At 44.0% G+C, this 14,835-nt stretch overlaps 1 pseudogene; it reads left to right on the forward strand.

Annotated features, from left to right (window-relative positions):
• The first annotated feature begins 1,555 nt into the window (after positions 1-1,555).
• On the forward strand, positions 1,556-14,377 carry LOC132488161 (sorting nexin-4-like; annotated as a pseudogene).
• The last annotated feature ends 458 nt before the right edge of the window (positions 14,378-14,835 follow it).

Below are 14,835 nucleotides of genomic sequence, written 5' to 3' on the forward strand. Positions count from 1 at the left end.
TGTAGAGCCATGTAGATAGCCACTCACACGTGTGCACATGTGTGTGCAATCTAGTTTAACCCCATGTTGCCAGGACACCCAGGTCACCTTACATCCAGCAACCTGCCTTGGCCCGCAGGTTGGGCACCACAGGGCCTGGGGGAAGTATTCTCTCCAGTCCTCAGGGAAGAGGACCCCTGGGCTTCTCAGCAGGCCCCCTCTCTCCCCGTCTCTGGTCTCAAATCCAGTCCCAGCCCGACCTCTCACATGGAAGCAGAAGACTCCAGGCTGTGCCTCTCCTTTCCTGTAGGGCCTCAAGCACATTCCCATCACCTCTGTGGCCCTCAGTTTTCCCATCTGTACAGGGGGAGGTGAGGGAAGCTTCTATTTATTGAGTCTGCTCTGTGCCAAGCACTGGTTTAGCACTTTACACATGTTAACTTCTTCAATTTTACAAAGGCCAGGAGGTGTAGTTACTTTGATTCTTCCCATTTCACAGATAAGGAAACCAAGTTTTGGTAATTATTCCAAAATCACATAACTACAAGTGGCAGAGCTGGGACTGATCTGAGATTGTAATCCAGGCCTACCTGAGGCCAAAGCCGATGTTCCTTTCATTAGAAAATTGTGTTGAGAGGGGCTGAATTCAACAGACCGGATTTTAGAGGTAATCAGACCTGAGTTCAAATCCCAGACCTGCCACTTCGTAGCTGTGTGACTTTGGGCAAGTTATCTGAGCTTTCTGAGTCTGTTACCCCATTTGTAAAATGGGAATACTTATGGTACCACCTCACAAGGACCTATGAGGACCAGATAAGAAAAGTTGTACGTGTGAAATGCCCAGCCCAGCGCCTTGCACGTACCATAGTAGGTGCTCAGTAAATCATGTTTCTTCTGCCCCCTCCTCACGTGCCCAGCGCATTGCCCCAGCAAGCTGTGGTGAGAGCCTGGGGAGCTTTGGCTGCGGGCTCCAGGGCTTATGATCTCAGGACACAGGAGGTGGCTGCAACTTTCTAAGGGCCTAAGGAAGGTGTGTGGCCAGTGGTGGGCTTGAGCCAGGCCTCCAGGTGTGAGAAGAGTTGGAGGGAGGGAAGGAAGGAGAGAGGGAAGCGGGGGGTCGGATGGAGTGCACAGTGGGGACATGACTGAGGTGGATGTGGAGTTGTGGAGTCAGGGGCTTTGGGAAGAGATCCAGAGGCTGGATGGCCAGAGGGAAGGCCTTAGATGACAGGCTAAGGGGACTGACCTTGATTCCGAAGGCAACTAGGAGCCAGAAGCAGGTCCAGAGCAGGGGCCGTTGTGAAAGCAGCTCAGACACCTGCCAGAGACAAGGCCAGTGGTCTGCCCACTGTCTAAAGGGCGGGAGGAGGTTAGGCTGCCAAGACCTGATTAATGAGGAGGGCTGGTACTGCCTTGGCCATCTAGAACCCTCCTCCATACTCTTAAGCCAGAATGTTGACAAGATCAGGTTTTGTCCTGGGATGTGGACAAAATTTCTCCATAGATGGGTCACAGGGAGTGTGGGGCAATAATCCAGGGAAGAAGAGAGTGAAGGATTCTGGGATCTTAGGGAGAGATGAGGAGCCACCTGGCCTTGGTCTCTACTGGGCAGGAGAAGCCCCCTTGGGCCCAGGGAGTTCTCAGAGCTGGAAGTAGCAGCACACTCAACTTGAGTTCTGCATCCAAACTGTCTAGCCCTGAGTACGTACACACACACACACACACACACACACACTTTATAGCAGCACACTCAACTTGAGTTCTGCATCCAAACTCAGTCTAGCCCTGAGTACGCACACACACACACACACACACACACACACACACACACACAAACACTCACACTCACTCACTCACTCACTCACTCACTTTATAAAAAGCTCTGACTCAGCCCAGCCACTCCAGAGACTGGGAAAGCCAGGTCCGGTCAGTGGGCCCTCCCATCCCCAATCCCCACAAGCAATTTTCAAATCTTCCATTTTTAAAACAGAAAATGGTAAATGCGCCGAGTTGTATATTTTATTTCAATAAAAAATTTCCAGTAGGTGCTGCCTTCTTCTAGGGGCCAGGGATTGGGATGGGGGGAATTCAGGAGCCTCAGGAGCCAGGCCGTGGAGGGCAGCGGGACATAGTCCCTAGAGCACGGGGCGCTTGTGTGCACAAGCCTGTGCCCCCACAAGCAGGCAGACAAAGCTGCAGGGGAGCGCGAGGTCTGGCTATGGACAGAAGTGCGCACTGTGGGCGGGGCTGATGAGAGTCATTAAGGAGGAGGGTGAGAAAGAGAGTATGTGTCCTTTGTCTGCTAGTGTAGGTGCAAGACCCTGACTCAGGTCCTTCCCACCCCGGCTGTGGGGCTGCAGAGTCCCTGGGACTCCTTAGGAGGGTAGTCCTAAGGAGGAGGGTAGTCAGTGTGCACGTGAACTGCAGTTGGATACTGAAGAGGGAGATGCCCTCTTAGCTTGATTAAATGGGCCCTCAGAAGATGGAGGGTGGCTGGGGGACAAAAGTTGACCAGGCTGGGGGGCGGATGTCATGGCCAGGACAAAAGGTTGCTTTTCAGAGTGGCCATGGAAGGGCCACAGCCCGTGGGCTCCTGCTGAGGTTGGGGAATCTGAGAGGCCTCACTGTTAGGAGGTGTGGCACCTACTCCCCACTGTGGTAGGAGGGGTAAGCCTGACCCCCAAACCCTCTGCAAAGCCTTCAGATGGCCGCTTCCCCCACCCCTGGCCACAGAGGGTCCCCGAGGGCCCTTGGAGCTGGACCTCGCCATGTAGGAGAGAGGCAGTGATCCACCACTGGAAAAGCGAAGTCCCAGGGGCTCCCAGCTTGGCGCAAAGATTGCTGTGTAGCCCGCCCTCCGGAGGGGAAAGTCCTCAGAAAAGGGCAGGGAACCCGTCCCCATCCCCATCCCCATCCCTGATTGCTTAGTCGATGCTGTTGCCATGGTAACCGGCCTGGGAGTCCCGTTGCTAAGGAGGGAGCTCAGCAGGCCCTGCGTCCCCATGACAACTGCCCCCTGCAGCCCAGGCAGCGGTGGGTCCTGGGGGACGTGCAGGGGGGGAGGGCACGGTGGGATGCAGGCCTGGCCTCTGGGTCTATGGGGAGGACTTTGTGGACAGACAGCAACTGGGGGGTGGGAGGGATTAGCTGTGGGCCCAGCCAAACCGAAAGGGGTAGATCCAGGAGACTCACCCCCACCCACCCTATGCTGGATCCACCCCAGGTCCACACAGGGCCTTGTTCCTCCACTGGGGCCTGGAGCAACTCCAGTCACTATCTTCTCTGTTCCCTGACTTCAAAAGGTCAGCAGTCTGCTTAGTAAGCACCTACTGTGTGCTAGGCACTTGGTGCTTTCCTGTTCTCTCATTCCATCCTCACAACAACCCTAAGGGGGTAAGGATTAGCCTCAATTACAGTGAGCCAAAGGGCACCGACTCAAACCTTGTCCTTCCCATTGGTGGTACGTACCAAGGGCTGGATGGTAGGAGCAGTCTGTCTGTGCAGGCAAGAAAGGGTACATAGTCTGTAGAGAATTTAAAAACAAGAATAAAAATGACTAAAAGTGGTTTGCTTCCTCTTATCTTTCACCATCACCAGCTACCAGCGATTCTGAACAGTCAGTGATAAAATACTCCTCCCCACCATGGCAGACAGCCAGCACCCCCTAGAAATGCCACCGAACCCCCTGCTTTGACTCCAGCGAAAACCTGCCATGCTTACAGTTGCCAGCACCGGGGTAAGGTCTGAAGGCACCCTCTCTGCCCTAGTAGGGCTAAACCAGATTGGGGTTTTTAAAAGAACATTTTAAAAGTTTAATAAAATCCCTCCCTTGACTCCATGTCTCTTCCCAGCTGCCGCTCCCATCTTCTCAGCCAAACTTCTTGAGATTTGTCTGGACTCCCCACCCTCATTTCCCTTCCTCTGAGTCACATCTTCTACGCAGAACAACTGGGTCCTCCATGGCCCTCATTGTGAAATCCAGGGCGGATTCCTCGGCTTTGTCCTGCTGCCCTCCCAGCAGTGTGTGGCCTGCTGACCAGCCGTCCCCAGCTTTCAGGACCTGCTCTCCTCTCGCTGCTCTGCCTTTCTGTTCAGCCTCAGAAGTAAGGGTTCTTTCTCCTGAGGCTCAGTGCTTCTGGGCCCATGGCTGTGACCCCCATCTTCTCACTCCACATGTGCTTCCTGGAAGCCTCACCTGTGCCAAGGGCTTCCCCAGATTTCCCCCTCAGTTCAGGCCCCCACATCCCCTGAGCTTCAGCCTGGGTGTCTGCTGCTACTGCCCCCATGCGGTTCCTCATCCTTTTCTGGTCAACCATGGTCCTTTTATTCTTTCTTGAGTTTGCAGCTTCCAGTGCATTACAGAGGGAGTTCTCTCCAACCTGGCCCTCCCCCTGCTGATTTTGCATTTTCAGTCTTCTCTTGAGGGTGGAATATTTCATACACACAGAAGAAGATATAAACATAATAAATACTTAATATTAAAAATGTGATAAACAGCCATGCACCAATCACTTGGTTTAAAAAACAGAACGTAAGGCATACCTTTGAAGGCATCTGCTAGTTCCCATCTGTATCCCTCTCTCACTCTCCAAGAGAAACCACTCAGCTGAACTTTAATTTTAGCACCCTGTTACTTCTCATGATACTTTTTACTACAGAAATAAAATGTCTCCAAACAACGTGTTCAGTTGTGTACCAAGGTGGAAGGGTGGGGATTGGAAGTAGTTGTCTTTGTGGGGAGGAGAGTTTTGTCCACAGTACTGTTCAGAATTGCTGATGCATGGGGATGAGCAGCAGCAGATTTAGTCCGTTTTATTATTGTTTTAACTTTCTTTACAAATAATGTACCTTTTCATTGCCTGCACCAGGGTGGGCCATACCTCTTCCACTTTCATATACCACTGAATGTATTGTAAATTTTTGAATTTTATGTAAGTGGCATCCTGCTGTATGTATTCTTTAGTAATCTGCTTTTTTTTCCATTCAATCCTGTAATTTTGAGAGCTTGTTGATGCATGGAGCATAGTTTACTCATCTTTACTGCTGTATAGCATTCCGGTATCTGAATATGCCACCACTGACATATGTGTTCTTCGGGAGACAGATATTTCCGTCATTTCCAGTGCTCACTACCCCAGACACTGTTGCTACAGACGTTCTTGTTTGTGGCTCCTGGTACAGATGTGTCAGGGCATCTCTAAGCTCTGCATCTAGGAGTGGAAGAACTGAGTCATAGGGTGACTTAATCTTCACTTAACAAGATAATGCGAAGCCGTTTTAACTAGTTCTAACAATTTACACTCCCACCTGCAGGGCATGAGAGTTACTCTTAATCCACATTCTTGCCAATGATTACAATCATCAGATTTTCTTATTTTTCCCAGTCTAGTGATATCTCATTGTGTTTTAATGTGCAAATCCCTAATTACTAGTAAGGCTGAATTTTTTTTGCATATTCATTTGCCATTTATGTTTCCTCTTCTGAGCAATATTTTTTCACGTCTTTTGCCTGATTTCCTGTTGTTGTCTTTTTGTTGATTCATAAGAGTTTTGTACACATACATCTATTTGTTCATTGTATGTGTTGTAAATATCTTCTTCCAGTGTATGGCTTATATTTTCTTTCTTATTTTTGGTGTTCTTTGATGAATAGAAGTTTTACATTTTAATGAGATCAACATTAGTGGGTTTTTTTTTTTTTTTTTGCGGTATGCGGGCCTCTCACTGTTGTGGCCTCTCCCGTTGCGGAGCACAGGCTCCGGACGCACAGGCTCAGCGGCCATGGCTCACAGGCCCAGCCGCTCCGCAGCATGTGGGATCTTCCCGGACCGGGGCACGAACCCGTGTCCCCTGCATCGGCAGGCGGACTCTCAACCACTGCACCACCAGGGAAGCCCAAGATTAGTGACTAAAAAAAAAAAGTCTAGTACTTCTTTAGTGCCATTTTTGCTGGTTTAAGAAAGCTATCTTCCTCTGTTGTTATAAAGATATTCTTCTATATTAATTTTTAAACCTGTGAAGCACTGCTTTTCACATTTACCTACTTGACCTAGACTTTGGGTATGATGTCAGAACATGGTTCAATTTCATTTTTGCCCCATGTGGACAACCAATTATTCCTACCAATTTACAATGTTACTTATATATCACATCTGGGTCTATGTCAAAGCTCTATTCAGTACCATTAGCTTGTCTATCCTTGTTCAAACTGTCTTAGTTACTGTGGCTTTATAAAGTGTGTAGATCTTAGTAGAGCCACCTTTTTCTTCTTCTTAAGGCATATCCTGGCTACTCTAGTCTCTGTGCTACCATATACTTTGTACAATCAGTTTGTTAAGATGCATGAAGAACTCAGTGGACTTCTGCTTTGAAATTACATGAACGTTATTATTAAAATTTGTATTCCTATGGATGAATGGGGTACAACTCTCCCCATATTTGGGTCTCCTTTAATGTTTCTTTTGTATTAGGGCAATTAGCACTAGTGACCCCAACAGAAAAAGCCCAAAATTTCAACGGTTTCACACAATGAAGATTTATTCCAGCTCAGGTAAATTCCCCTGCAGGCCAGGCAACCACTATCCTTACTGATACCAACTTGATCCTGTGGTCTCCAAGATCACGTGGAAGGAGAAGAGAGAACCGGAAGAGATGACGGATTCTGAACTACTTCTCTCCGGCCATGACACACCTCACTTCCTCTCATGCTCGGTCATCGCTTGGCCACAATGTAACTGCAAAGGAGGCTGCTCTATGTGGGGGGAGCACATGGAATATTTGCTGGGCATTAACTGTATCTGCCAAATCTTTCACATGGCTTTATAGTTTTCTTCATGAAGATTTATGCATTTTGTTAGATTTATTCCTAGTACCTTTTATTTTTGTTGCTATTGCTAATGTATCTATTTATATTTAACAAAAGTCACCACTTTTCAGTGTACAGGTCATTGGGTTTTGACAAATTTACTCAGTCCTTAGAACCACTTCAACAATGAAGATAATGAACATTTCCGTCACTCCTCCAAATTCTCTCCCGTCCCTTTGCAGTCTCCTACTCCTGACTCCTGGCAATCTGCTTTCTGTCACTAAAGTTTTGCCTTTTTTAGAATTTCATATAAATGGAATCATAAAGTATGTCATCTCTTGTGTCTGATTTCTTTCATTCAGTCTAAAGCCTTTAAGCCCTGTCCCTGTGGTTGTGTGTATTGTGGAGCAACCTTCCCTGGCACGAATATGCCAGGATTTGTTTATTCCTTTACCCACTGGCAAACAGTTGGGTTGTTTCCAGTTGGGCTATTAAGAATAAAGCTCCTATGAACATTCATGTTCAAGTCTTCACGTGGACGTGGATTTTCATTTTTCCCTAGCGGCACTGTTGGGTCATTTGGTAAGTATACGTTTAAACTTTGTAAGATACCACCAGATTATCTTCCAGTGCTGGAATACTGCTTTGCACTCCCACCTGCAAACTGCATGAGAGTTCAAGTTACTGCAGATCTTTGCAATACTTGATCTTGTCTTTTATTTTTACCATTCAAGATGGTGTGTTATGTTAACTCCTGGCTTTAATTTCCATTTCCATAATGACTAAAGATGCTGAGCATCTTTTCTGAGTGTTTATTTGCTACCTATATGTGTTCTTTGGTAAAGTAACTGTTCAAATCTTTACCCATTTGTTTTCACTGGGGCATTTGTTTCTTATTATCAAATTATAAATAATATATTCAGGATACAAGTCCTTTATAAGATATATGTTTTGCAAATATTTTCTCCCAGTTTATGGCTCGCTTTTTCATTTTCTTAACCATGTCTTTCAAAGAGTAAATATTTTTAATTTTGATGATGTTCATCTTATCAAACTTTTCTTTTATAATTAGTGTCTTTTGACAAGTGAATTAAAAGGGTACACTAAAAAATGTTTACTTAACACAAAAGAAGGCAAATTAATAGAGGGGCAAAAAATAAATACCTATATAAAACAAATAACAAAGGGGCAAGTGTAAATCCTACCTTATCAGTAATTAACATAAAATGTAAACAGATTAAGCACTCAAAAGGCAGAAATTGGCAGCATGGATTTAAAAAATGATATAAGTTTGAGATATATCTCTCTCTCAAAATTATATTACATAGTTTTAATATATAAATACATAATTATAAATATATTAACATTAGTCATTAATATATTAAGAATAGAGAATGCTATTTGTTGATATATTAATATATATTATATATTTTATATGTATTATATGTATTATATGTATTATATGTATTATATGTATTATAATCCAGTTATGTACTGTTTATAAGAGACACACTTGATATTCAAAGACACAATAGGTTGAAAGAATGTGATAAGATATATCATATAAACATTAGCCAGAAGACAGCTGGAGTGGCTATACTAATATCAGACAAAGTAGACTTTAAGACAAAATTGTTGCTAAAGACAAAGGCTATTTTAAGATGATAAAAGGATCAATCTGTCAAGAAGAATTAACAATTATAAACATATATACACCTAACAGCAGAGCCCCAAAATCCATGAAGCAAACCTGACAAAATGGAAGGGAGAAATAAATAGTTCAGCAGTAATAACTGTAGACTTCAATACACCATTTTCAATAATGGATAGAAGAACTGGATAGAAAACCAGCAAGGAAATAGAAAATTTGAACAACAATATAAACTAACAGGCATCTAGAACCCTCCACCTAACGACAGCAAAACTCATACTCTTCTCAAGTGCGCATGAAATATTTTCCAGGGTATACTATGTGTTAAGCTACAAAACAAGACTCAGTAAATTTAAAAGGATTGAAATCATACAACATGTGTTCTCTGACCATCATACAATGGTATTAGAAACCAACAACAGAGGGAAATTTGGAAAATTCACAAATACATGGAAATTAACACACTTCTACAGAACAAGCAGGTCAAAGAAGAAAGCACAAAAAATATTAGAAAGTAAATTCAGATGAATAGAAACAAAAACACAAATACAAAAACTTATGGGGTGCAGCAAAAGCAGTGCTCAGAGAGAAGTTTATAGCGGGAAGCTCCTATATTTAAAAAAAGACCTTAAATCAATAACCTAAACATTCACCTTAAGAAACTAGGAAAAGAAGAGCAAACTAAGCAAAGCAAGCAGAAGAAAGGACTTCATAAAGATTAAAACAGCAATAAATTAAATAGGTAATAGAAAGACAACGCAGAAAATCAGCTAAATCAAAAGTTGGTTCTTTGAAAAGATGAACAAAGTTGAAAAATTTTGACAATTTGACCATTGACCCTCTTGGAGACAGTAAGGCAACTGAGTACATTTCCAAAAATGATGTAATAGAAATATGTACTCTCTTTGCAAAACACACATGCTTTTGTATAAGGTGGATGGACACAGTATTAAAGTGCTGTCAAAACTCTTAGCTAGAGAACATTCTTCCCCCTGATAATTATGACTCTGGGTTAGAATTGCTGTTACCGAACCAAAATTTGGGTCCGCTCACCCACAGCATGCAGTAAAGCCAATCTACAGGCACTAGGTTGTGGTGAAGGAAAGTATAGCATTTATTATAAGGTGCCATACAAGGAGTCCGGGACAGTTAGTGCTCAAAAAGCCCGAACTCCCTGATGACTTTCAGCAAAGCATTTAGCATCCCGGCGTACGTGATCAGCTCATGTACAATCCTCTGACTGGTTGATCGTGAGGTAACAGGGTGGTGTGACAGGGGTTAACATCATTCCTTAGGTGCCAGTAGGTCTGAGGTCTACCATGCTCCTGGTCATCAAGTAGTTAATTTCTTCCATTTGGTGGGAGTTTTAGCATCTGTGAAACAACTCAGGAAATGTGCATCAGATACTGTCATCTAGGTACTTCAGAGAGGAGTTAAAGCAGAGGATATGGGGTAAGGGTCTGCCCCACAGGGAAGGCCCCATAGGGTCCTGCTTGGTTACATTGCCATTTTGAAACTTCCCAAGTAACAAATTTTTTGATTTCTGTGAACAAACTTGAAATTGCAGTTTCTTTGATCTGACAGTCCATAAAAAAGATCTGAATAAGTGTTTCAAGGAAAGTTTTCCTTGAATATTTATGCAAATATTGCAATGTTACCTCATTTGGGGGACATCAAATTAACTCTGTTAATTCTTTTTCTTTATATATATATATATATATATATATATATATATATATATATATTTATTTATTTATTTATTTATTTATTTATTTATTGTCTGCATTGGGTCTTCGTTGCTGCGTGCGGGCTTCCTCTAGTTGCGGCAAGCGGGGGCTACTCTTCATTGCAGTACATGGGCTTCTTATTGCAGTGGCTTCTCGTTGCAGAGCATGGGCTCTAGGTGCATGGGCTTCCGTAGTTGTGGCTCGCAGGCTCTAGAGCGCAGGTTCAGTAGTTGTGGTGCATGGGCTTCGTTGCTCTGCGACATGTGGGATCTTCCTGGACCAGGGCTCCAACCCGTGTCCCCTGAATTGGCAGGTGGATTCTTAACCGCTGCGCCACCAGGGAAGTCCAACTCTGTTAACTTTTTATCGAAGAAAATAAACTTGCTACTTGCCACCCCCCCCCCACCACACACACATAAAGAAAGAGCTTGACTGCCAAAAACCAAAGGACAGAGATAGAGAAGACTCAAAGTACCAGCAGGAATGAAAGATGGAATATTACTATTAACCTTTAAGAAGCGAAAAGGGACATAAGGGAACTCTATGAACAATAGCACGCCAACAAATCAGATAATCTAGATAAAATGGACAAATTCTTAGAAACACACAAACTGCCAAAACTGAATCAAGGAGAAACAGAGAATCTGAACAGACCTATAACAGGTGGAGAGATTCAATTCGGAATAAACTTCCCATAAAGAAAAGCCCAGGACCAGATGGCCTCACTGGTGAATTCCATCAAATATTTAGAACCATGAACACCAATCCTTCACAAACTCTCCCAAAACGTAGAAAAGGAGGGAAAACTTTCCTTACTCGATAAAGCCAGTATTACACGGATACCAAAACCAGCTAAAAAAGTACAAAAGAAGAAAACTACAGACCGATATCCCTTATGAATATAGACACAAAAATCTTCAACAAATTCTCAAGGGAGGTGAGGAGTTTTACCTATTTTTAAAATACAGTGGTGCCAGTCAGGCTTCCTTGGTTTCGTTTCCTGACAGGTAGATTTCTCCTGGGCCACCTTCTCACAAGTTTCCCTTCCAGGTCCCAGGGCTCCTCTCCCTGCTTCCAGGTTCCTGGTATTAGGCTTTTCCCCAGGGAAGCACTAGCTTCCCTTTTTGTTTGCCACTTGGGTTGTTTCTTGTCCTCTGTTGGGGAAATCCCTTACTTTCTTTTGAGCAAATAATTTACAAGTCGTTCTGTTGTAATTTAGCCAGTATCTGAATCTTTCCTGCTTTTCAGATCTAGTGCAAGCAGTGCTGGAAGAAACTCTGTTTCCTTTCTCTAGTGAATTCCCCACAATTCTCACAGGTACTTACTCTGTGACTGGCAGATGCTGCAGTCATGGTTGGAAGTTCCTTCCTCACTTTGCCAGATCACTTGGTCAGGTCTCTTAGCACTTTTCATGCTGGATGGTGGTTTCTGTCTGTTAAATGTCTGTGTCCTCCTCTAGACTGTGAACACATCAATAGAGACGGTCGTACTCATTCCGCATCCTCAGCACCTGGCATGCAGTCAGCCTTCGGGAACCTTTGTGAAACCATGAATGATTTCCAGCTTCTAGGGTGAGGAAGAGAGAAGGAATATTATGGGCCAGTTTTCTGACTGGCCCATAATATTCCTTCTCTCACACCACCCACCCACCCACATGGAGATCTCTTTGGCTTTAGTTCCAGCCAGGTTCCCTCCTGTGTATTGGTCTAGAATGTTCATCAGCTGGTTCTTTTGCCATTTCCTAGGCAACTTTGTCTATGGAGCCTGATCCATCATTCTGCCTTCGAGAATAGATCCCAGCTCTTCCTGTCCACTTACAGAAAGCTGCCCAGAATTCTCAGCTGGGGTTTGAGTTTATGGAGAAAACTCATCTTATTCTGAACTCACTAGGACTGACCCCCACCTGTGGCACCTGGCCAACCAAATGCAGCTCGACCGGGCCTAGCATTACCTTTGCAGTGTTCCAGGGATATGGGGGAGCATAGCAGCAGCTCTGTGCATCCTCCATATCCTGGGGCCCTGGCACTTAATCCAGTGACAGGAGGCCTAGCACAGTCCTAGAAGCCCCAGCACCACGCAGGATGGCTGGGATCTGTTCTCAAGGTATCTGATGCCCATGTGAAGAGGGTTAGCTTCCTACCTCTGCACTGGCCTCCTCCTCCCTCCAGATGGAAAGTCTCATTAATTCCTAGACTCAGCTCAGCCTTACCTCTGCTGCAAAACCTTTCCGAGTACATGCTCTCAGGAAGGATTAGGATTTTGTCAAATTCCCCCAGCACTGGGCCACAGTGACTGCAAGTCCATCTTCCTCACCTGTCAAGTTCATTGAGTCAACACCTCTAATGTGCTAGGTACTGGGACGGAGAATACAAAAACAAGCATGATTGTTTTCCTTAAGGAGTTCACAGTGTATTAGAAGAGACAGAGGACAGGAACAGGAACCATCAGGTTTAGCGGACTGAATGGTTAGGCTGGGTGTTTAAAGATAAATAGAAATTTACAAGGCAGAGAAAGCCAGTAGTGAGGGTAGGGGGTAGGGAGACAATTTGAGGCAAAGGGAATAGTACAGAGGTCAGACTTCATGGCTTATTCTCTAAGTGCAAATTGGTCTGTATTGCTAGGGCCAAATTTGGGTCAAAGGGCAGATTAAGTGGCAAATAAAAGTCAAGAGGTAGACAGGGCCACACTGGATTCTATTTTGCAGGGCAGGTGACAGGGGAGCCATCGCATGATGTCGAGCAGGGGAGAGAGGCCAGATTTGAGTTAGAAAAATCAAATCAGGCTGCGCAGAACTGCAGCCACAGAGCACGCACCTCCCTATCCCTAGTGGCTTTTGCAGCCTGAGCCCCTAGAGCTGGGCCACCCCGACACTGGGCTGGAGTCTGTGGCCAGTGAGGAAGCAGAGGGGGCCCGGGACAAGGGCCCCTGGGACGGCACAATGATAGAAAATAATTTTTGGTTGAAGAAGATAGAAGTTAATGTTTCAGAAGCAGAAAAGCAAACTGGAAGAAATGCCATGAACATGCAAGAAACATATATTGCTTACCTCATTGAAACAAGGTCAGCTGAACATATTGATGGTCAGAGTGTCCTAACAGACTCACTATGGAGGCAGCAGAGAGAATTTGAGTTGTTGAGAAACTACCTTTTAGTTTACTATCCACATATTGTTGTGCCACCTCTACCAGAAGAGCGAGCAGAATTTGTTTGGCATAAACTCTCTGCTGACAACACGGACTAGGATTTCATGGAAAGACAATGAATTGGTTTAGAAAACTTCCTCTTGAGAGTTGCTTCATATCCCGTCCTCTGTAGAGACAAGATCTTCTATTTGTTTTTAACACAGGCAGGCAACTGGAAGGAGGCTGTGAATGAAACAGGATTTCAGCTGAAGGCAGACTGCAGGTTAAAAGTGCTTTATGCAACATTCAGAGTGAAAAACCCAGACAAGAGATTTACCGAACTAAAACACTACAGTGATGAACTACAGTCTGTCATCGCATATCTTCTTCGAGTCAGAGCGAGAGTAGCAGATGGACTGTATGGTGTATATAAAGTATATGGGAATTTTGGGTGAGTTTTCAGTGAGTGGAGTGCCATAGAAAAAAGAAATGGGTGATGGACTGCAGAGTGCTGCTCATCATAGGGATGTGTATGCACCTTCTACTGATGATATTTTGCAAGATGAAGAACATTATGCAGATCAGTTAAAGGAGTATCTTTTTTATGCAGAAGCCATGAATAAAATGCGGGCTGTGTGCAGGAAACATGAACTTATGCAGTATGACTTGGAGATGGCTGCTCAGGACTTAGCATCCAAGAAGCAGCAGTGTGAGGAACTGGCAACTGGGACCCTGAGAACATTTTCTTTGAAGGGAATGATTACCAAGCTCTTTGGTCAAGAAACTCCAAAGCAGAGAGACGCCAGAATAAAGGTGCTAGAAGAACAAATAAATGAAGGAGAACAACAACTGAACTCTAAAAATCTGGAAGGCAGAGAATTTGTCAGAAATGCTTGGGCTGATATTGAACACTTCAAAGAACAAAAGAACTGTGATTTAAAGGAGGCCCTCATAAGCTATGCCGTCATGCAGATCAGTATATGCAAAAAGGGAATTCAAGTTTGGACCAATGCTAAGGAATGCTTTAGCAAGATGTAATCCTGTGAAATGAGTTTCTCTTCAGTCAAAGTGCCCCAAAACAGAAACACAAATAAAAAAATTTAAGTTCCTACCAGTATACACAAAAATATATAGTAAGTTGAGTAAATTCAGCTTTAATTTGATTGTAGTGTTAATACAGCACAAAAGGACGTATTTTAATGAAGATTAAATATTACAATTTGAGGTTTTGGGGACTGGTGCTGATTCTAAAACATTAATTAGATAAAATATACCAAAAAATTGTCAGGCTTCTGAACCAATGACTGAATATCAAGATGTTAGGCAATTTTTAGATGTTCATTTTAGTGCCCACTGTTTCAGATCTGCTTATGTAGGGAGTTTTTTCCTAAGGTTGAATTCTTATCTTTATTTGGTAAGACCCACTAGTCTGCTATAGGGGGGTTAATTTTTCTTGCCTTATAGTTGAGCTGTTTGGTTTGACAAAGCTCGGCAGAAACTTGGTGTGAAATCTAAGAATTTCTCCCACATTCTTTAATGCCCCCAAACATT

The sequence above is a fragment of the Mesoplodon densirostris genome, chromosome 4, assembly GCF_025265405.1.
Source record: "Mesoplodon densirostris isolate mMesDen1 chromosome 4, mMesDen1 primary haplotype, whole genome shotgun sequence".
Lineage (NCBI taxonomy): Eukaryota > Metazoa > Chordata > Mammalia > Artiodactyla > Ziphiidae > Mesoplodon > Mesoplodon densirostris.